Below are 22,050 nucleotides of genomic sequence, written 5' to 3'. Positions count from 1 at the left end.
GCAATTTGAGGCCTATGCTGGGAAATGTAATATCTTCACCTAAAAACTAGACAGAAGCATTCTCAGAAAGTTCTTCTCGATGCGTGCATTCCACTCACAGAGTTGAACCTGTCTTTTGATAGAGCAGTTTGGAAACACTCTTTTTGTGAAATCTGCAAGTGGATATTTCCAGCGATTTGAGACCTATGCAAGGAAAAGGAAATATCTTCACACAAAAACTAGACAGCTGCATTCTCAGAAACTTCTTTGTGAGGAGTGCATTCAACTCACAGACTTGAAAGTTCCTTTTCATAGAACAGTTTTGAAACACTCCTTTTGTACAATCTGCAGGTGTTTATTCGGAGCGCTTTGAGGCCTATGTTGGAAAAGGAAATATCTTCACATAAAAACTAGACAGAAGCATTCTCAGAAACTTCTTTGTGATGAGTGCATTCTAGTCACAGAGTTGAACCTTCCTTTTGATAGAACAGTTTTGAAACACTCTTTTTGTAGAATCTGCAAGTGGATATTTGGAGCACTATGAGGCCTATGCTGTGAAATGAAATCTCTTCAGCTAAGTACTAGACAGAAGCATTCTCAGAAACTTCTTCACCACATGTGCAATCAACTCACAGAGTTGAACCTTTCTTTTCAAAGAGCAGTTTTGAAACACACTTTTGGTAAAATCTGCAAGTGGATATTTAGAGCGATTTCCGGCCTATGCTGGAAAAGGAAATATCTTCACATAAGAACTAAACAGCAGCATTCTCAGAAACTTCTTTGTGATGAGTGCATTCACCTCACAGAGTTGAACCTACTAATTGATGGAGAAGTTTGGAAACACTCTTTTTGTAGAATCTGCAAATGGATATTTGGAGCGCTTTGAGGCCTATGCTGGAAATGGAAATATCTTCACATAAAAACTAGACAGAAGCATTCTCAGAAACTTCCTTGTGTTGAGTGCATTCAACTCACAGAGTTGAACCTTCTTTTTGAAAGAGCAGTTTTGAAACACTCTTTTTGTAAAATCTGCAAAAGGATATTTGGAGCACGTTGAGGCCTATGCTGGGAAATGTAATATCTTCACCTAAAAACTAGACAGAAGCATTCTCAGAAAGTTCTTCTCGATGCGTGCATTCCACTCACAGAGTTGAACCTGTCTTTTGATAGAGCAGTTTGGAAACACTCTTTTTGTGAAATCTGCAAGTGGATATTTCCAGCGATTTGAGACCTATGCAAGGAAAAGGAAATATCTTCACACAAAAACTAGACAGCTGCATTCTCAGAAACTTCTTTGTGAGGAGTGCATTCAACTCACAGACTTGAACGTTCCTTTTCATAGAACAGTTTTGAAACACTCCTTTTGTACAATCTGCAAGTGTTTATTCGGAACGCTTTGAGGCCTATGTTGGAAAAGGAAATGTCTTCACATAAAAACTAGACAGAAGCATTCTCAGAAACTTCTTTGTGATGAGTGCATTCTACTCACAGAGTTGAACCTTCCTTTTGATAGAACAGTTTTCAAACACTCTTTTTGTAGAATCTGCAAGTGGATATTTGGAGCACTATGAGGCCTATGCTGTGAAATGGAATCTCTTCACCTAAGTACTAGACAGAAGCATTCTCAGAAACTTCTTCACGATATGTGCATTCAACTCACAGTGTTGAACCTTTCTTTTCAAAGAGCAGTTTTGAAGCACACTTTTGGTAAAATCTGCAAGTGGATATTTGTAGCGATTTCCGGCCTATGCTGGAAAAGGAAATATCTTCACGTAGAAACTGGACAAAAGCTTTCTCAGAAAGTTCCCTGTGCTTTGTGCATTCAACTCACGGAGTTCAACCTGCCTTTTGATAGAGCAGTTTTGAAACCCTCTTTTTGTAGAATCTGCAAGTGGATATTTGGAGCGCTTTGAGGCCTATGCTGCAAAAGGAAATATCATTGCATAAAAGCTAAATGGAAGCATTCACAGAAACTTCTTTGTGATGAGTGCATTCAACTCACAGAGTTGAACCTCCCTTTTGATAGACCAGTTATGAAACACGGTTTTTGTAGAATACGCAAGTGGATATTTGGAGCTCTTTGAGGCTTATGCTGGAAAAGGAGATATCTTCATATACAAACTGGACAGAAGCATTTTCAGAAACTTTTATGTCATGTGGGGATTGAACTCACAAAGTTGAACACTCCTTTCCATGGAGCAGTTCTGCAACACTCTTTTCGTGGAAACTGCAAGTGGATATTTGGTGCGATTGCGGCATCTAGTGGAAAAGGAAACACATGCAGATGAAAACTAGATAGAATCATTCTCGGAAACTTCTCTCTGATGAGTGCTTTCAACTCACAGATTTGAACCTTCCTTTTCAAAGAGCAGTTTTGAAAGACTCTTTTTGTAGAATCTGCAAGTGGATATTTGGAGCGCTTTGAGGCCTATGCTGGGAAGTGAAATATCTTCACCTGAAAACTAGACAGAAGCATTCTGAGAAAGTTCTCTCTGATGAGTGCATTCACCTCAGACTTGAACGTTCCTTTTGATAGAACAGTTTTGAATCACTAAGTTTGTAGAATTCGCAAGTGTTTATGCAGAGCACCTTGAGGCCTACGTTGGAAAAGGAAATTGCTTCACATAAAAACTAGAGAGAAGCATTCTCAGAAATTTCATTGTGATGACTGCATTCACCTAACAGAGTTAAACCTACTAATTGATAGACAAGTTTGGAAACACTCTTTTTGTAGAATCTGCAAGTGGATATTTGGAGCGCTTTGAAGCCTAGGCTGGAAATGGAAATATATTCACATAAAAACTGGACAGAAGCATTCTCAGAAACTTCCTTGTGTTGAGTGCGTTCAACCCATAGACTTGAACCTTCTTTTTGAAAGAGCAGCTTTGAAACACTCTTTTTGTAAAATCTGCAAATGGATATTTGGAGCATTTTGAAGCCCATGCTGGGAAACGGAATATCTTCACCTAAAAACTAGACAGAAGCATTCTCAGAAAGATGTCCTCGATGCGTGCATTCAACTCACAGATTTCAACCCGTCTTTTGATAGAGCAGTTTGGAAACACTCTTTTTGTGAAATCTGCAAGTGGATATTTCCAGCGATTTGAGGTCTATGCAAGGAAAAGGAAATATCTTCACACAAAAACTAGACAGCTGCATTCTCAGAAACTTCTTTGTGAGGAGTGCATTCAACTCACAGACTTGAAAGTTCCTTTTCATAGAACAGTTTTGAAACACTCCTTTTGTACAATCTGCAGGTGTTTATTCGGAGCGCTTTGAGGCCTATGTTGGAAAAGGAAATATCTTCACATAAAAACTAGACAGAAGCATTCTCAGAAACTTCTTTGTGATGAGTGCATTGTAGTCACAGAGTTGAACCTTCCTTTTGATAGAACAGTTTTGAAACACTCTTTTTGTAGAATCTGCAAGTGGATATTTGGAGCACTATGAGGCCTATGCTGTGAAATGAAATCTCTTCAGCTAAGTACTAGACAGAAGCATTCTCAGAAACTTCTTCACCACATGTGCAATCAGCTCACAGAGTTGAACCTTTCTTTTCAAAGAGCAGTTTTGAAACACACTTTTGGTAAAATCTGCAAGTGGATATTTAGAGCGATTTCCGGCCTATGCTGGAAAAGGAAATATCTTCACATAAGAACTAAACAGCAGCATTCTCAGAAACTTCTTTGTGATGAGTGCATTCACCTCACAGAGTTGAACCTACTAATTGATAGAGAAGTTTGGAAACACTCTTTTTGTAGAATCTGCAAATGGATATTTGGAGCGCTTTGAGGCCTATGCTGGAAATGGAAATATCTTCACATAAAAACTAGACAGAAGCATTCTCAGAAACTTCCTTGTGTTGAGTGCATTCAACTCACAGAGTTGAACCTTCTTTTTGAAAGAGCAGTTTTGAAACACTCTTTTTGTAAAATCTGCAAAAGGATATTTGGAGCACTTTGAGGCCTATGCTGGGAAATGTAATATCTTCACCTAAAAACTAGACAGAAGCATTCTCAGAAAGTTCTTCTCGATGCGTGCATTCCACTCACAGAGTTGAACCTGTCTTTTGATAGAGCAGTTTGGAAACACTCTTTTTGTGAAATCTGCAAGTGGATATTTCCAGCGATTTGAGACCTATGCAAGGAAAAGGAAATATCTTCACACAAAAACTAGACAGCTGCATTCTCAGAAACTTCTTTGTGAGGAGTGCATTCAACTCACAGACTTGAACGTTCCTTTTCATAGAACAGTTTTGAAACACTCCTTTTGTACAATCTGCAAGTGTTTATTCGGAACGCTTTGAGGCCTATGTTGGAAAAGGAAATGTCTTCACATAAAAACTAGACAGAAGCATTCTCAGAAACTTCTTTGTGATGAGTGCATTCTACTCACAGAGTTGAACCTTCCTTTTGATAGAACAGTTTTCAAACACTCTTTTTGTAGAATCTGCAAGTGGATATTTGGAGCACTATGAGGCCTATGCTGTGAAATGGAATCTCTTCACCTAAGTACTAGACAGAAGCATTCTCAGAAACTTCTTCACGATATGTGCATTCAACTCACAGTGTTGAACCTTTCTTTTCAAAGAGCAGTTTTGAAGCACACTTTTGGTAAAATCTGCAAGTGGATATTTGTAGCGATTTCCGGCCTATGCTGGAAAAGGAAATATCTTCACGTAGAAACTGGACAAAAGCTTTCTCAGAAAGTTCCCTGTGCTTTGTGCATTCAACTCACGGAGTTCAACCTGCCTTTTGATAGAGCAGTTTTGAAACCCTCTTTTTGTAGAATCTGCAAGTGGATATTTGGAGCGCTTTGAGGCCTATGCTGCAAAAGGAAATATCATTGCATAAAAGCTAGATGGAAGCATTCACAGAAACTTCTTTGTGATGAGTGCATTCAACTCACAGAGTTGAACCTCCCTTTTGATAGACCAGTTATGAAACACGGTTTTTGTAGAATACGCAAGTGGATATTTGGAGCTCTTTGAGGCTTATGCTGGAAAAGGAGATATCTTCATATACAAACTGGACAGAAGCATTTTCAGAAACTTTTATGTCATGTGGGGATTGAACTCACAGAGTTGAACACTCCTTTCCATGGAGCAGTTCTGCAACACTCTTTTCGTGGAAACTGCAAGTGGATATTTGGTGCGATTGCGGCATCTAGTGGAAAAGGAAACACATGCAGATGAAAACTAGATAGAATCATTCTCGGAAACTTCTCTCTGATGAGTGCTTTCAACTCACAGATTTGAAACTTCCTTTTCAAAGAGCAGTTTTGAAAGACTCTTTTTGTAGAATCTGCAAGTGGATATTTGGAGCGCTTTGAGGCCTATGCTGGGAAGTGAAATATCTTCACCTGAAAACTAGACAGAAGCATTCTGAGAAAGTTCTCTCTGATGAGTGCATTCACCTCAGACTTGAACGTTCCTTTTGATAGAACAGTTTTCAATCACTAAGTTTGTAGAATTCGCAAGTGTTTATGCAGAGCACCTTGAGGCCTACGTTGGAAAAGGGAATTGCTTCACATAAAAACTAGAGAGAAGCATTCTCAGAAATTTCATTGTGATGAGTGCATTCACCTAACAGAGTTAAACCTACTAATTGATAGACAAGTTTGGAAACACTCTTTTTGTAGAATCTGCAAGTGGATATTTGGAGCGCTTTGAAGCCTAGGCTGGAAATGGAAATATATTCACATAAAAACTGGACAGAAGCATTCTCAGAAACTTCCTTGTGTTGAGTGCGTTCAACCCATAGACTTGAACCTTCTTTTTGAAAGAGCAGCTTTGAAACACTCTTTTTGTAAAATCTGCAAATGGATATTTGGAGCATTTTGAAGCCCATGCTGGGAAATGGAATATCTTCACCTAAAAACTAGACAGAAGCATTCTCAGAAAGATCTCCTCGATGCGTGCATTCAACTCACAGATTTCAACCCGTCTTTTGATAGAGCAGTTTGGAAACACTCTTTTTGTGAAATCTGCAAGTGGATATTTCCAGCGATTTGAGGTCTATGCAAGGAAAAGGAAATATCTTCACACAAAAACTAGACAGCTGCATTCTCAGAAACTTCTTTGTGAGGAGTGCATTCAACTCACAGACTTGAAAGTTCCTTTTCATAGAACAGTTTTGAAACACTCCTTTTGTACAATCTGCAGGTGTTTATTCGGAGCGCTTTGAGGCCTATGTTGGAAAAGGAAATATCTTCACATAAAAACTAGACAGAAGCATTCTCAGAAACTTCTTTGTGATGAGTGCATTCTAGTCACAGAGTTGAACCTTCCTTTTGATAGAACAGTTTTGAAACACTCTTTTTGTAGAATCTGCAAGTGGATATTTGGAGCACTATGAGGGCTATGCTGTGAAATGAAATCTCTTCAGCTAAGTACTAGACAGAAGCATTCTCAGAAACTTCTTCACCACATGTGCAATCAACTCACAGAGTTGAACCTTTCTTTTCAAAGAGCAGTTTTGAAACACACTTTTGGTAAAATCTGCAAGTGGATATTTAGAGCGATTTCCGGCCTATGCTGGAAAAGGAAATATCTTCACATAAGAACTAAACAGCAGCATTCTCAGAAACTTCTTTGTGATGAGTGCATTCACCTCACAGAGTTGAACCTACTAATTGATAGAGAAGTTTGGAAACACTCTTTTTGTAGAATCTGCAAATGGATATTTGGAGCGCTTTGAGGCCTATGCTGGAAATGGAAATATCTTCACATAAAAACTAGACAGAAGCATTCTCAGAAACTTCCTTGTGTTGAGTGCATTCAACTCACAGACTTGAACCTTCTTTTTGAAAGAGCAGTTTTGAAACACTCTTTTTGTAAAATCTGCAAAAGGATATTTGGAGCACTTTGAGGCCTATGCTGGGAAATGTAATATCTTCACCTAAAAACTAGACAGAAGCATTCTCAGAAAGTTCTTCTCGATGCGTGCATTCCACTCACAGAGTTGAACCTGTCTTTTGATAGAGCAGTTTGGAAACACTCTTTTTGTGAAATCTGCAAGTGGATATTTCCAGCGATTTGAGACCTATGCAAGGAAAAGGAAATATCTTCACACAAAAACTAGACAGCTGCATTCTCAGAAACTTCTTTGTGAGGAGTGCATTCAACTCACAGACTTGAACGTTCCTTTTCATAGAACAGTTTTGAAACACTCCTTTTGTACAATCTGCAAGTGTTTATTCGGAACGCTTTGAGGCCTATGTTGGAAAAGGAAATGTCTTCACATAAAAACTAGACAGAAGCATTCTCAGAAACTTCTTTGTGATGAGTGCATTCAAGTCACAGAGTTGAACCTTCCTTTTGATAGAACAGTTTTCAAACACTCTTTTTGTAGAATCTGCAAGTGGATATTTGGAGCACTATGAGGCCTATGCTGTGAAATGGAATCTCTTCACCTAAGTACTAGACAGAAGCATTCTCAGAAACTTCTTCACGATATGTGCATTCAACTCACAGTGTTGAACCTTTCTTTTCAAAGAGCAGTTTTGAAGCACACTTTTGGTAAAATCTGCAAGTGGATATTTGTAGCGATTTCCGGCCTATGCTGGAAAAGGAAATATCTTCACGTAGAAACTGGACAAAAGCTTTCTCAGAAAGTTCCCTGTGCTTTGTGCATTCAACTCACGGAGTTCAACCTGCCTTTTGATAGAGCAGTTTTGAAACCCTCTTTTTGTAGAATCTGCAAGTGGATATTTGGAGCGCTTTGAGGCCTATGCTGCAAAAGGAAATATCATTGCATAAAAGCTAGATGGAAGCATTCACAGAAACTTCTTTGTGATGAGTGCATTCAACTCACAGAGTTGAACCTCCCTTTTGATAGACCAGTTATGAAACACGGTTTTTGTAGAATACGCAAGTGGACATTTGGAGCTCTTTGAGGCTTATGCTGGAAAAGGAGATATCTTCATATACAAACTGGACAGAAGCATTTTCAGAAACTTTTATGTCATGTGGGGATTGAACTCACAGAGTTGAACACTCCTTTCCATGGAGCAGTTCTGCAACACTCTTTTCGTGGAAACTGCAAGTGGATATTTGGTGCGACTGCGGCATCTAGTGGAAAAGGATACACATGCAGATGAAAACTAGATAGAATCATTCTCGGAAACTTCTCTCTGATGAGTGCTTTCAACTCACAGATTTGAAACTTTCTTTTCAAAGAGCAGTTTTGAAAGACTCTTTTTGTAGAATCTGCAAGTGGATATTTGGAGCGCTTTGAGGCCTATGCTGGGAAGTGAAATATCTTCACCTGAAAACTAGACAGAAGCATTCTGAGAAAGTTCTCTCTGATGAGTGCATTCACCTCAGACTTGAACGTTCCTTTTGATAGAACAGTTTTCAATCACTAAGTTTGTAGAATTCGCAAGTGTTTATGCAGAGCACCTTGAGGCCTACGTTGGAAAAGGGAATTGCTTCACATAAAAACTAGAGAGAAGCATTCTCAGAAATTTCATTGTGATGAGTGCATTCACCTAACAGAGTTAAACCTACTAATTGATAGACAAGTTTGGAAACACTCTTTTTGTAGAATCTGCAAGTGGATATTTGGAGCGCTTTGAAGCCTAGGCTGGAAATGGAAATATATTCACATAAAAACTGGACAGAAGCATTCTCAGAAACTTCCTTGTGTTGAGTGCGTTCAACCCATAGACTTGAACCTTCTTTTTGAAAGAGCAGCTTTGAAACACTCTTTTTGTAAAATCTGCAAATGGATATTTGGAGCATTTTGAAGCCCATGCTGGGAAATGGAATATCTTCACCTAAAAACTAGACAGAAGCATTCTCAGAAAGATCTCCTCGATGCGTGCATTCAACTCACAGATTTCAACCCGTCTTTTGATAGAGCAGTTTGGAAACACTCTTTTTGTGAAATCTGCAAGTGGATATTTCCAGCGATTTGAGGTCTATGCAAGGAAAAGGAAATATCTTCACACAAAAACTAGACAGCTGCATTCTCAGAAACTTCTTTGTGAGGAGTGCATTCAACTCACAGACTTGAAAGTTCCTTTTCATAGAACAGTTTTGAAACACTCCTTTTGTACAATCTGCAGGTGTTTATTCGGAGCGCTTTGAGGCCTATGTTGGAAAAGGAAATATCTTCACATAAAAACTAGACAGAAGCATTCTCAGAAACTTCTTTGTGATGAGTGCATTCTAGTCACAGAGTTGAACCTTCCTTTTGATAGAACAGTTTTGAAACACTCTTTTTGTAGAATCTGCAAGTGGATATTTGGAGCAATATGAGGCCTATGCTGTGAAATGAAATCTCTTCAGCTAAGTACTAGACAGAAGCATTCTCAGAAACTTCTTCACCACATGTGCAATCAACTCACAGAGTTGAACCTTTCTTTTCAAAGAGCAGTTTTGAAACACACTTTTGGTAAAATCTGCAAGTGGATATTTAGAGCGATTTCCGGCCTATGCTGGAAAAGGAAATATCTTCACATAAGAACTAAACAGCAGCATTCTCAGAAACTTCTTTGTGATGAGTGCATTCACCTCACAGAGTTGAACCTACTAATTGATAGAGAAGTTTGGAAACACTCTTTTTGTAGAATCTGCAAATGGATATTTGGAGCGCTTTGAGGCCTATGCTGGAAATGGAAATATCTTCACATAAAAACTAGACAGAAGCATTCTCAGAAACTTCCTTGTGTTGAGTGCATTCAACTCACAGAGTTGAACCTTCTTTTTGAAAGAGCAGTTTTGAAACACTCTTTTTGTAAAATCTGCAAAAGGATATTTGGAGCACTTTGAGGCCTATGCTGGGAAATGTAATATCTTCACCTAAAAACTAGACAGAAGCATTCTCAGAAAGTTCTTCTCGATGCGTGCATTCCACTCACAGAGTTGAACCTGTCTTTTGATAGAGCAGTTTGGAAACACTCTTTTTGTGAAATCTGCAAGTCGATATTTCCAGCGATTTGAGACCTATGCAAGGAAAAGGAAATATCTTCACACAAAAACTAGACAGCTGCATTCTCAGAAACTTCTTTGTGAGGAGTGCATTCAACTCACAGACTTGAACGTTCCTTTTCATAGAACAGTTTTGAAACACTCCTTTTGTACAATCTGCAAGTGTTTATTCGGAACGCTTTGAGGCCTATGTTGGAAAAGGAAATGTCTTCACATAAAAACTAGACAGAAGCATTCTCAGAAACTTCTTTGTGATGAGTGCATTCTAGTCACAGAGTTGAACCTTCCTTTTGATAGAACAGTTTTCAAACACTCTTTTTGTAGAATCTGCAAGTGGATATTTGGAGCACTATGAGGCCTATGATGTGAAATGGAATCTCTTCACCTAAGTACTAGACAGAAGCATTCTCAGAAACTTCTTCACGATATGTGCATTCAACTCACAGTGTTGAACCTTTCTTTTCATAGAGCAGTTTTGAAGCACACTTTTGGTAAAATCTGCAAGTGGATATTTGTAGCGATTTCCGGCCTATGCTGGAAAAGGAAATATCTTCACGTAGAAACTGGACAAAAGCTTTCTCAGAAAGTTCCCTGTGCTTTGTGCATTCAACTCACGGAGTTCAACCTGCCTTTTGATAGAGCAGTTTTGAAACCCTCTTTTTGTAGAATCTGCAAGTGGATATTTGGAGCGCTTTGAGGCCTATGCTGCAAAAGGAAATATCATTGCATAAAAGCTAGATGGAAGCATTCACAGAAACTTCTTTGTGATGAGTGCATTCAACTCACAGAGTTGAACCTCCCTTTTGATAGACCAGTTATGAAACACGGTTTTTGTAGAATACGCAAGTGGATATTTGGAGCTCTTTGAGGCTTATGCTGGAAAAGGAGATATCTTCATATACAAACTGGACAGAAGCATTTTCAGAAACTTTTATGTCATGTGGGGATTGAACTCACAGAGTTGAACACTCCTTTCCATGGAGCAGTTCTGCAACACTCTTTTCGTGGAAACTGCAAGTGGATATTTGGTGCGATTGCGGCATCTAGTGGGAAAGGAAACACATGCAGATGAAAACTAGATAGAATCATTCTCGGAAACTTCTCTCTGATGAGTGCTTTCAACTCACAGATTTGAAACTTCCTTTTCAAAGAGCAGTTTTGAAAGACTCTTTTTGTAGAATCTGCAAGTGGATATTTGGAGCGCTTTGAGGCCTATGCTGGGAAGTGAAATATCTTCACCTGAAAACTAGACAGAAGCATTCTGAGAAAGTTCTCTCTGATGAGTGCATTCACCTCAGACTTGAACGTTCCTTTTGATAGAACAGTTTTGAATCACTAAGTTTGTAGAATTCGCAAGTGTTTATGCAGAGCACCTTGAGGCCTACGTTGGAAAAGGAAATTGCTTCACATAAAAACTAGAGAGAAGCATTCTCAGAAATTTCATTGTGATGAGTGCATTCACCTAACAGAGTAAAACCTACTAATTGATAGACAAGTTTGGAAACACTCTTTTTGTAGAATCTGCAAGTGGATATTTGGAGCGCTTTGAAGCCTAGGCTGGAAATGGAAATATATTCACATAAAAACTGGACAGAAGCATTCTCAGAAACTTCCTTGTGTTGAGTGCGTTCAACCCATAGACTTGAACTTTCTTTTTCTTTTTTTTTTTTTTTCTTTTATTGTAATTATTATTATTATTATTATTATTATACTTTAGGTTTTATGGTACATGTGCCCAATGTGCAGTAATTTGCTTATGTATACATGTGCCATGCTGGTGCACTGCACCCACCAACTCGTCATCTAGCATTAGGTATATCTCCCAATGTTATCCCTACCCCCTCCCCCCAACCCACAACAGTCCCTGAAGTGTGATGTTCCCCTTCCTGTGTCCATGTGTTCTCATTGTTCAATTCCCACCTATGAGTGAGAATATGCGGTGTTTGGTTTTTTGTTCTTGCGATAGTTTACTGAGAATGATCATGTCCTTTGTAGGGACATGAATGAAATTGGAAATCATCCTTCTTTTTGAAAGAGCAGTTTTGAAACACTCTTTTTGTAAAATCTGCAAATGGATATTTGGAGCATTTTGAGGCCCATGCTAGGAAATGGAATATCTTCACCTAAAAACTAGACAGAAGCATTCTCAGAAAGATCTCCTCGATGCGTGCATTCAACTCACAGATTTCAACCCGTCTTTTGATAGAGCAGTTTGGAAACACTCTTTTTGTGAAATCTGCAAGTGGATATTTCCAGCGATTTGAGGTCTATGCAAGGAAAAGGAAATATCTTCACACAAAAACTAGACAGCTGCATTCTCAGAAACTTCTTTGTGAGGAGTGCATTCAACTCACAGACTTGAACGTTCCTTTTCATAGAACAGTTTTGAAACACTCCTTTTGTACAATCTGCAGGTGTTTATTCGGAGCGCTTTGAGGCCTATGTTGGAAAAGGAAATATCTTCACATAAAAACTAGACAGAAGCATTCTCAGAAACTTCTTTGTGATGAGTGCATTCTACTCACAGACTTGAACCTTCCTTTTGATAGAACAGTTTTGAAACACTCTTTTTGTAGAATCTGCAAGTGGATATTTGGAGCACTATGAGGCCTATGCTGTGAAATGGAATCTCTTCACCTAAGTACTAGACAGAAGCATTCTCAGAAACTTCTTCACGATATGTGCATTCAACTCACAGTGTTGAACCTTTCTTTTCAAAGAGCAGTTTTGAAGCACACTTTTGGTAAAATCTGCAAGTGGATATTTGTAGCGATTTCCGGCCTATGCTGGAAAAGGAAATATCTTCACATAAGAACTAAACAGCAGCATTCTCAGAAACTTCTTTGTGTGGATTGCATTCAACTCACAGACTTGAACCTACCAATTGATAGAGAAGTTGGGAGACACTCTTTTTGTAGAATCTGCAAGTGGGTATTTGGAGCGCTTTGAGGCCTATGCTGGAAAAGGAAATGTCTTCACCTAAAAACTAGACAGCAGCATTCTCAGAAACCTCTTTGAGAAGAGTGCATTCATCTCACAGACTTGAACGTTCCTTTCGATAGAACAGTTTTGAAGCACTCCTTTTGTAGAATCTGCAATTGTTTAGTCGGAGCGCTTCGAGGCCTATGTTGGAAAAGGATATATCTTCACATAAAAACTAGACAGAAATATTCTCAGAAACCTCTTTGTAAAGAGTGCATTCAACTCAGAGAGTTGAACCTACCAATCGATAGAGAAGTTTCGAAACACTCTTTTTGTAGAACACGCAAGTGAATATTTGGAGGGATTTGAGGCCTGTGATGTAAATGGAAACATCTTCTCATGAAATCTAGACAGAAGCATTCTCTGAAACGTCTTTGTGAGAAGTGCATTCAACTCACAGACTTGAAGCTTCCTTCTGAAAGAGCTGTTTTGAAACACTCTTTTTGTAGCATCTGCAAGTGGATATATGGAGCGCTTTGAGGCCTATGCTGGAAAAGGAAATATCTTCATATAAAAGCTGGACAGAAGCATTCTCAGAAACTTCTTTGTGATGTGTGCGTTGAACTCACGGAGTTCAACCTTTCTTTTGATAGAGAAGTTTCGAAACACTCTTAGTAGAATCTTCATGTGGATGGATGGAGTGCTTTGAGGCCTATGCAGGAATAGGAAATATCTTCACGTAGAAACTGGACAAAAGCTTTCTCAGAAAGTCCCCTGTGCTTTGTGCATTCAACTCACGGAGTTCAACCTGCCTTTTGATAGAGCAGTTTTGAAACCCTCTTTTTGTAGAATCTGCAAGTGGATATTTGGAGCGCTTTGAGGCCTATGCTGCAAAAGGAAATATCATTGCATAAAAGCTAGATGGAAGCATTCACAGAAACTTCTTTGTGATGAGTGCATTCAACTCACAGAGTTGAACCTCCCTTTTGATAGACCAGTTATGAAACACGGTTTTTGTAGAATACGCAAGTGGATATTTGGAGCTCTTTGAGGCTTATGCAGGAAAAGGAGAAATCTTCATATACAAACTGGACAGAAGCATTTTCAGAAACTTTTATGTCATGTGGGGATTGAACTCACAGAGTTGAACACTCCTTTCCATGGAGCAGTTCTGCAACACTCTTTTCGTGGAAACTGCAAGTGGATATTTGGTGCGATTGCGGCATCTAGTGGAAAAGGAAACACATGCAGATGAAAACTAGATAGAATCATTCTCGGAAACTTCTCTCTGATGAGTGCTTTCAACTCACAGATTTGAACCTTCCTTTTCAAAGAGCAGTTTTGAAAGACTCTTTTTGTAGAATCTGCAAGTGGATATTTGGAGCGCTTTGAGGCCTATGCTGGGAAGTGAAATATCTTCACCTGAAAACTAGACAGAAGCATTCTGAGAAAGTTCTCTCTGATGAGTGCATTCACCTCAGACTTGAACGTTCCTTTTGATAGAACAGTTTTGAATCACTAAGTTTGTAGAATTCGCAAGTGTTTATGCAGAGCACCTTGAGGCCTACGTTGGAAAAGGAAATTGCTTCACATAAAAACTAGAGAGAAGCATTCTCAGAAATTTCATTGTGATGAGTGCATTCACCTAACAGAGTTAAACCTACTAATTGATAGACAAGTTTGGAAACACTCTTTTTGTAGAATCTGCAAGTGGATATTTGGAGCGCTTTGAAGCCTAGGCTGGAAATGGAAATATATTCACATAAAAACTGGACAGAAACATTCTCAGAAACTTCCTTGCGTTGAGTGCGTTCAACCCATAGGCTTGAACCTTCTTTTTGAAAGAGCAGCTTTGAAACACTCTTTTTGTAAAATCTGCAAATGGATATTTGGAGCATTTTGAGGCCCTTGCTGGGAAATGGAATATCTTCACCTAAAAACTAGACAGAAGCATTCTCAGAAAGATCTCCTCGATGCGTGCATTCAACTCACAGATTTCAACCCGTCTTTTGATAGAGCAGTTTGGAAACACTCTTTTTGTGAAATCTGCAAGTGGATATTTCCAGCGATTTGAGGTCTATGCAAGGAAAAGGAAATATCTTCACACAAAAACTAGACAGCTGCATTCTCAGAAACTTCTTTGTGAGGAGTGCATTCAACTCACAGACTTGAACGTTCCTTTTCATAGAACAGTTTTGAAACACTCCTTTTGTACAATCTGCAGGTGTTTATTCGGAGCGCTTTGAGGCCTATGTTGGAAAAGGAAATATCTTCACATAAAAACTAGACAGAAGCATTCCCAGAAACTTCTTTGTGATGAGTGCATTGTAGTCACAGAGTTGAACCTTCCTTTTGATAGAACAGTTTTGAAACACTCTTTTTGTAGAATCTGCAAGTGGATATTTGGAGCACTATGAGGCCTATGCTGTGAAATGAAATCTCTTCAGCTAAGTACTAGACAGAAGCATTCTCAGAAACTTCTTCACCACATGTGCAATCAACTCACAGAGTTGAACCTTTCTTTTCAAAGAGCAGTTTTGAAACACACTTTTGGTAAAATCTGCAAGTGGATATTTAGAGCGATTTCCGGCCTATGCTGGAAAAGGAAATATCTTCACATAAGAACTAAACAGCAGCATTCTCAGAAACTTCTTTGTGATGAGTGCATTCACCTCACAGAGTTGAACCTACTAATTGATAGAGAAGTTTGGAAACACTCTTTTTGTAGAATCTGCAAATGGATATTTGGAGCGCTTTGAGGCCTATGCTGGAAATGGAAATATCTTCACATAAAAACTAGACAGAAGCATTCTCAGAAACTTCCTTGTGTTGAGTGCATTCAACTCAGAGAGTTGAACCTTCTTTTTGAAAGAGCAGTTTTGAAACACTCTTTTTGTAAAATCTGCAAAAGGATATTTGGAGCACTTTGAGGCCTATGCTGGGAAATGTAATATCTTCACCTAAAAACTAGACAGAAGCATTCTCAGAAAGTTCTTCTCGATGCGTGCATTCCACTCACAGAGTTGAACCTGTCTTTTGATAGAGCAGTTTGGAAACACTCTTTTTGTGAAATCTGCAAGTGGATATTTCCAGCGATTTGAGACCTATGCAAGGAAAAGGAAATATCTTCACACAAAAACTAGACAGCTGCATTCTCAGAAACTTCTTTGTGAGGAGTGCATTCAACTCACAGACTTGAACGTTCCTTTTCATAGAACAGTTTTGAAACACTCCTTTTGTACAATCTGCAAGTGTTTATTCGGAACGCTTTGAGGCCTATGTTGGAAAAGGAAATGTCTTCACATAAAAACTAGACAGAAGCATTCTCAGAAACTTCTTTGTGATGAGTGCATTCTACTCACAGAGTTGAACCTTCCTTTTGATAGAACAGTTTTCAAACACTCTTTTTGTAGAATCTGCAAGTGGATATTTGGAGCACTATGAGGCCTATGCTGTGAAATGGAATCTCTTCACCTAAGTACTAGACAGAAGCATTCTCAGAAACTTCTTCACGATATGTGCATTCAACTCACAGTGTTGAACCTTTCTTTTCAAAGAGCAGTTTTGAAGCACACTTTTGGTAAAATCTGCAAGTGGATATTTGTAGCGATTTCCGGCCTATGCTGGAAAAGGAAATATCTTCACGTAGAAACTGGACAAAAGCTTTCTCAGAAAGTTCCCTGTGCTTTGTGCATTCAACTCACGGAGTTCAACCTGCCTTTTGATAGAGCAGTTTTGAAACCCTCTTTTTGTAGAATCTGCAAGTGGATATTTGGAGCGCTTTGAGGCCTATGCTGCAAAAGGAAATATCATTGCATAAAAGCTAGATGGAAGCATTCACAGAAACTTCTTTGTGATGAGTGCATTCAACTCACAGAGTTGAACCTCCCTTTTGATAGACCAGTTATGAAACACGGTTTTTGTAGAATACGCAAGTGGATATTTGGAGCTCTTTGAGGCTTATGCTGGAAAAGGAGATATCTTCATATACAAACTGGACAGAAGCATTTTCAGAAACTTTTATGTCATGTGGGGATTGAACTCACAGAGTTGAACACTCCTTTCCATGGAGCAGTTCTGCAACACTCTTTTCGTGGAAACTGCAAGTGGATATTTGGTGCGATTGCGGCATCTAGTGGGAAAGGAAACACATGCAGATGAAAACTAGATAGAATCATTCTCGGAAACTTCTCTCTGATGAGTGCTTTCAACTCACAGATTTGAAACTTCCTTTTCAAAGAGCAGTTTTGAAAGACTCTTTTTGTAGAATCTGCAAGTGGATATTTGGAGCGCTTTGAGGCCTATGCTGGGAAGTGAAATATCTTCACCTGAAAACTAGACAGAAGCATTCTGAGAAAGTTCTCTCTGATGAGTGCATTCACCTCAGACTTGAACGTTCCTTTTGATAGAACAGTTTTGAATCACTAAGTTTGTAGAATTCGCAAGTGTTTATGCAGAGCACCTTGAGGCCTACGTTGGAAAAGGAAATTGCTTCACATAAAAACTAGAGAGAAGCATTCTCAGAAATTTCATTGTGATGAGTGCATTCACCTAACAGAGTTAAACCTACTAATTGATAGACAAGTTTGGAAACACTCTTTTTGTAGAATCTGCAAGTGGATATTTGGAGCGCTTTGAAGCCTAGGCTGGAAATGGAAATATATTCACATAAAAACTGGACAGAAGCATTCTCAGAAACTTCCTTGTGTTGAGTGCGTTCAACCCATAGACTTGAACTTTCTTTTTTTTTTTTTTTTTTTTTCTTTTATTGTAATTATTATTATTAATATTATTATTATACTTTAGGTTTTATGGTACATGTGCCCAATGTGCAGTAAGTTGCATATGTATACATGTGCCATGCTGGTGCACTGCACCCACCAACTCGTCATCTAGCATTAGGTATATCTCCCAATGATATCCCTGCCCCCTCCCCCCAACCCACAACAGTCCCTGAAGTGTGATGTTCCCCTTCCTGTGTCCATGTGTTCTCATTGTTCAATTCCCACCTATGAGTGAGAATATGCGGTGTTTGGTTTTTTGTTCTTGCGATAGTTTACTGAGAATGATCATGTCCTTTGTAGGGACATGGATGAAATTGGAAATCATCCTTCTTTTTGAAAGAGCAGTTTTGAAACACTCTTTTTGTAAAATCTGCAAATGGATATTTGGAGCATTTTGAGGCCCATGCTGGGAAATGGAATATCATCACCTAAAAACTAGACAGAAGCATTCTCAGAAAGATCTCCTCGATGCGTGCATTCAACTCACAGATTTCAACCCGTCTTTTGATAGAGCAGTTTGGAAACACTCTTTTTGTGAAATCTGCAAGTGGATATTTCCAGCGATTTGAGGTCTATGCAAGGAAAAGGAAATATCTTCACACAAAAACTAGACAGCTGCATTCTCAGAAACTTCTTTGTGAGGAGTGCATTCAACTCACAGACTTGAACGTTCCTTTTCATAGAACAGTTTTGAAACACTCCTTTTGTACAATCTGCAGGTGTTTATTCGGAGCGCTTTGAGGCCTATGTTGGAAAAGGAAATATCTTCACATAAAAACTAGACAGAAGCATTCTCAGAAACTTCTTTGTGATGAGTGAATTCCAGTCACAGAGTTGAACCTTCCTTTTGATAGAACAGTTTTGAAACACTCTTTTTGTAGAATCTGCAAGTGGATATTTGGAGCACTATGAGGCCTATGCTGTGAAATGAAATCTCTTCAGCTAAGTACTAGACAGAAGCATTCTCAGAAACTTCTTCACCACATGTGCAATCAACTCACAGAGTTGAACCTTTCTTTTCAAAGAGTAGTTTTGAAACACACTTTTGGTAAAATCTGCAAGTGGAAATTTGTAGCGATTTCCGGCCTATGCTGGAAAAGGAAATATCTTCACATAAGAACTAAACAGCAGCATTCTCAGAAACTTCTTTGTGATGAGTGCATTCACCTCACAGAGTTGAACCTTCTAATTGATAGAGAAGTTTGGAAACACTCTTTTTGTAGAATCTGCAAATGGATATTTGGAGCGCTTTGAGGCCTATGCTGGAAAAGGAAATATCTTCACATAAAAACTAGACAGAAGCATTCTCAGAAACTTCCTTGTGTTGAGTGCATTCAACTCACAGACTTGAACCTTCTTTTTGAAAGAGCAGTTTTGAAACACTCTTTTTGTAAAATCTGCAAAAGGATATTTGGAGCACTTTGAGGCCTATGCTGGGAAATGTAATATCTTCACCTAAAAACTAGACAGAAGCATTCTCAGAAAGTTCTTCTCGATGCGTGCATTCCACTCACAGAGTTGAACCTGTCTTTTGATAGAGCAGTTTGGAAACACTCTTTTTGTGAAATCTGCAAGTGGATATTTCCAGCGATTTGAGACCTATGCAAGGAAAAGGAAATATCTTCACACAAAAACTAGACAGCTGCATTCTCAGAAACTTCTTTGTGAGGAGTGCATTCAACTCACAGACTTGAACGTTCCTTTTCATAGAACAGTTTTGAAACACTCCTTTTGTACAATCTGCAAGTGTTTATTCGGAACGCTTTGAGGCCTATGTTGGAAAAGGAAATGTCTTCACATAAAAACTAGACAGAAGCATTCTCAGAAACTTCTTTGTGATGAGTGCATTCTACTCACAGAGTTGAACCTTCCTTTTGATAGAACAGTTTTCAAACACTCTTTTTGTAGAATCTGCAAGTGGATATTTGGAGCACTATGAGGCCTATGCTGTGAAATGGAATCTCTTCACCTAAGTACTAGACAGAAGCATTCTCAGAAACTTCTTCACGATATGTGCATTCAACTCACAGTGTTGAACCTTTCTTTTCAAAGAGCAGTTTTGAAGCACACTTTTGGTAAAATCTGCAAGTGGATAATTGTAGCGATTTCCGGCCTATGCTGGAAAAGGAAATATCTTCACATAAGAACTAAACAGCAGCATTCTCAGAAACTTCTTTGTGTGGATTGCATTCAACTCACAGACTTGAACCTACCAATTGATAGAGAAGTTGGGAGACACTCTTTTTGTAGAATCTGCAAGTGGGAATTTGGAGCGCTTTGAGGCCTATGCTGGAAAAGGAAATGTCTTCACCTAAAAACTAGACAGCAGCATTCTCAGAAACCTCTTTGAGAAGAGTGCATTCATCTCACAGACTTGAACGTTCCTTTTCATAGAACAGTTTTGAAACACTCCTTTTGTACAATCTGCAAGTGTTTATTCGGAACGCTTTGAGGCCTATGTTGGAAAAGGAAATGTCTTCACATAAAAACTAGACAGAAGCATTCTCAGAAACTTCTTTGTGATGAGTGCATTCTACTCACAGTGTTGAACCTTCCTTTTGATAGAACAGTTTTCAAACACTCTTTTTGTAGAATCTGCAAGTGGATATTTGGAGCACTATGAGGCCTATGCTGTGAAATGGAATCTCTTCACCTAAGTACTAGACAGAAGCATTCTCAGAAACTTCTTCACGATATGTGCATTCAACTCACAGTGTTGAACCTTTCTTTTCAAAGAGCAGTTTTGAAGCACACTTTTGGTAAAATCTGCAAGTGGATATTTGTAGCGATTTCCGGCCTATGCTGGAAAAGGAAATATCTTCACATAAGAACTAAACAGCAGCATTCTCAGAAACTTCTTTGTGTGGATTGCATTCAACTCACAGACTTGAACCTACCAATTGATAGAGAAGTTGGGAGACACTCTTTTTGTAGAATCTGCAAGTGGGTATTTGGAGCGCTTTGAGGCCTATGCTGGAAAAGGAAATGTCTTCACCTAAAAACTAGACAGCAGCATTCTCAGAAACCTCTTTGAGAAGAGTGCATTCATCTCACAGACTTGAACGTTCCTTTCGATAGAACAGTTTTGAAGCACTCCTTTTGTAGAATCTGCAATTGTTTAGTCGGAGCGCTTCGAGGCCTATGTTGGAAAAGGATATATCTTCACATAAAAACTAGACAGAAATATTCTCAGAAACCTCTTTGTAAAGAGTGCATTCAACTCAGAGAGTTGAACCTACCAATCGATAGAGAAGTTTCGAAACACTCTTTTTGTAGAACACGCAAGTGAATATTTGGAGGGATTTGAGGCCTGTGATGTAAATGGAAACATCTTCTCATGAAATCTAGACAGAAGCATTCTCAGAAACGTCTTTGTGAGAAGTGCATTCAACTCACAGACTTGAAGCTTCCTTCTGAAAGAGCTGTTTTGAAACACTCTTTTTGTAGCATCTGCAAGTGGATATATGGAGCGCTTTGAGGCCTATGCTGGAAAAGGAAATATCTTCATATAAAAGCTGGACAGAAGCATTCTCAGAAACTTCTTTGTGATGTGTGCGTTGAACTCACGGAGTTCAACCTTTCTTTTGATAGAGAAGTTTCGAAACACTCTTAGTAGAATCTTCATGTGGATGGATGGAGTGCTTTGAGGCCTATGCAGGAATAGGAAATATCTTCACGTAGAAACTGGACAAAAGCTTTCTCAGAAAGTCCCCTGTGCTTTGTGCATTCAACTCACGGAGTTCAACCTGCCTTTTGATAGAGCAGTTTTGAAACCCTCTTTTTGTAGAATCTGCAAGTGGATATTTGGAGCGCTTTGAGGCCTATGCTGCAAAAGGAAATATCATTGCATAAAAGCTAGATGGAAGCATTCACAGAAACTTCTTTGTGATGAGTGCATTCAACTCACAGAGTTGAACCTCCCTTTTGATAGACCAGTTATGAAACACGGTTTTTGTAGAATACGCAAGTGGATATTTGGAGCTCTTTGAGGCTTATGCAGGAAAAGGAGAAATCTTCATATACAAACTGGACAGAAGCATTTTCAGAAACTTTTATGTCATGTGGGGATTGAACTCACAGAGTTGAACACTCCTTTCCATGGAGCAGTTCTGCAACACTCTTTTCGTGGAAACTGCAAGTGGATATTTGGTGCGATTGCGGCATCTAGTGGAAAAGGAAACACATGCAGATGAAAACTAGATAGAATCATTCTCGGAAACTTCTCTCTGATGAGTGCTTTCAACTCACAGATTTGAACCTTCCTTTTCAAAGAGCAGTTTTGAAAGACTCTTTTTGTAGAATCTGCAAGTGGATATTTGGAGCGCTTTGAGGCCTATGCTGGGAAGTGAAATATCTTCACCTGAAAACTAGACAGAAGCATTCTGAGAAAGTTCTCTCTGATGAGTGCATTCACCTCAGACTTGAACGTTC

Source organism: Pongo pygmaeus, chromosome 2 (assembly GCF_028885625.2).
Source record: "Pongo pygmaeus isolate AG05252 chromosome 2, NHGRI_mPonPyg2-v2.0_pri, whole genome shotgun sequence".
Taxonomy (NCBI): Eukaryota; Metazoa; Chordata; class Mammalia; order Primates; family Hominidae; genus Pongo; species Pongo pygmaeus.
Note: the sequence above shows the minus strand (reverse complement) of the source record.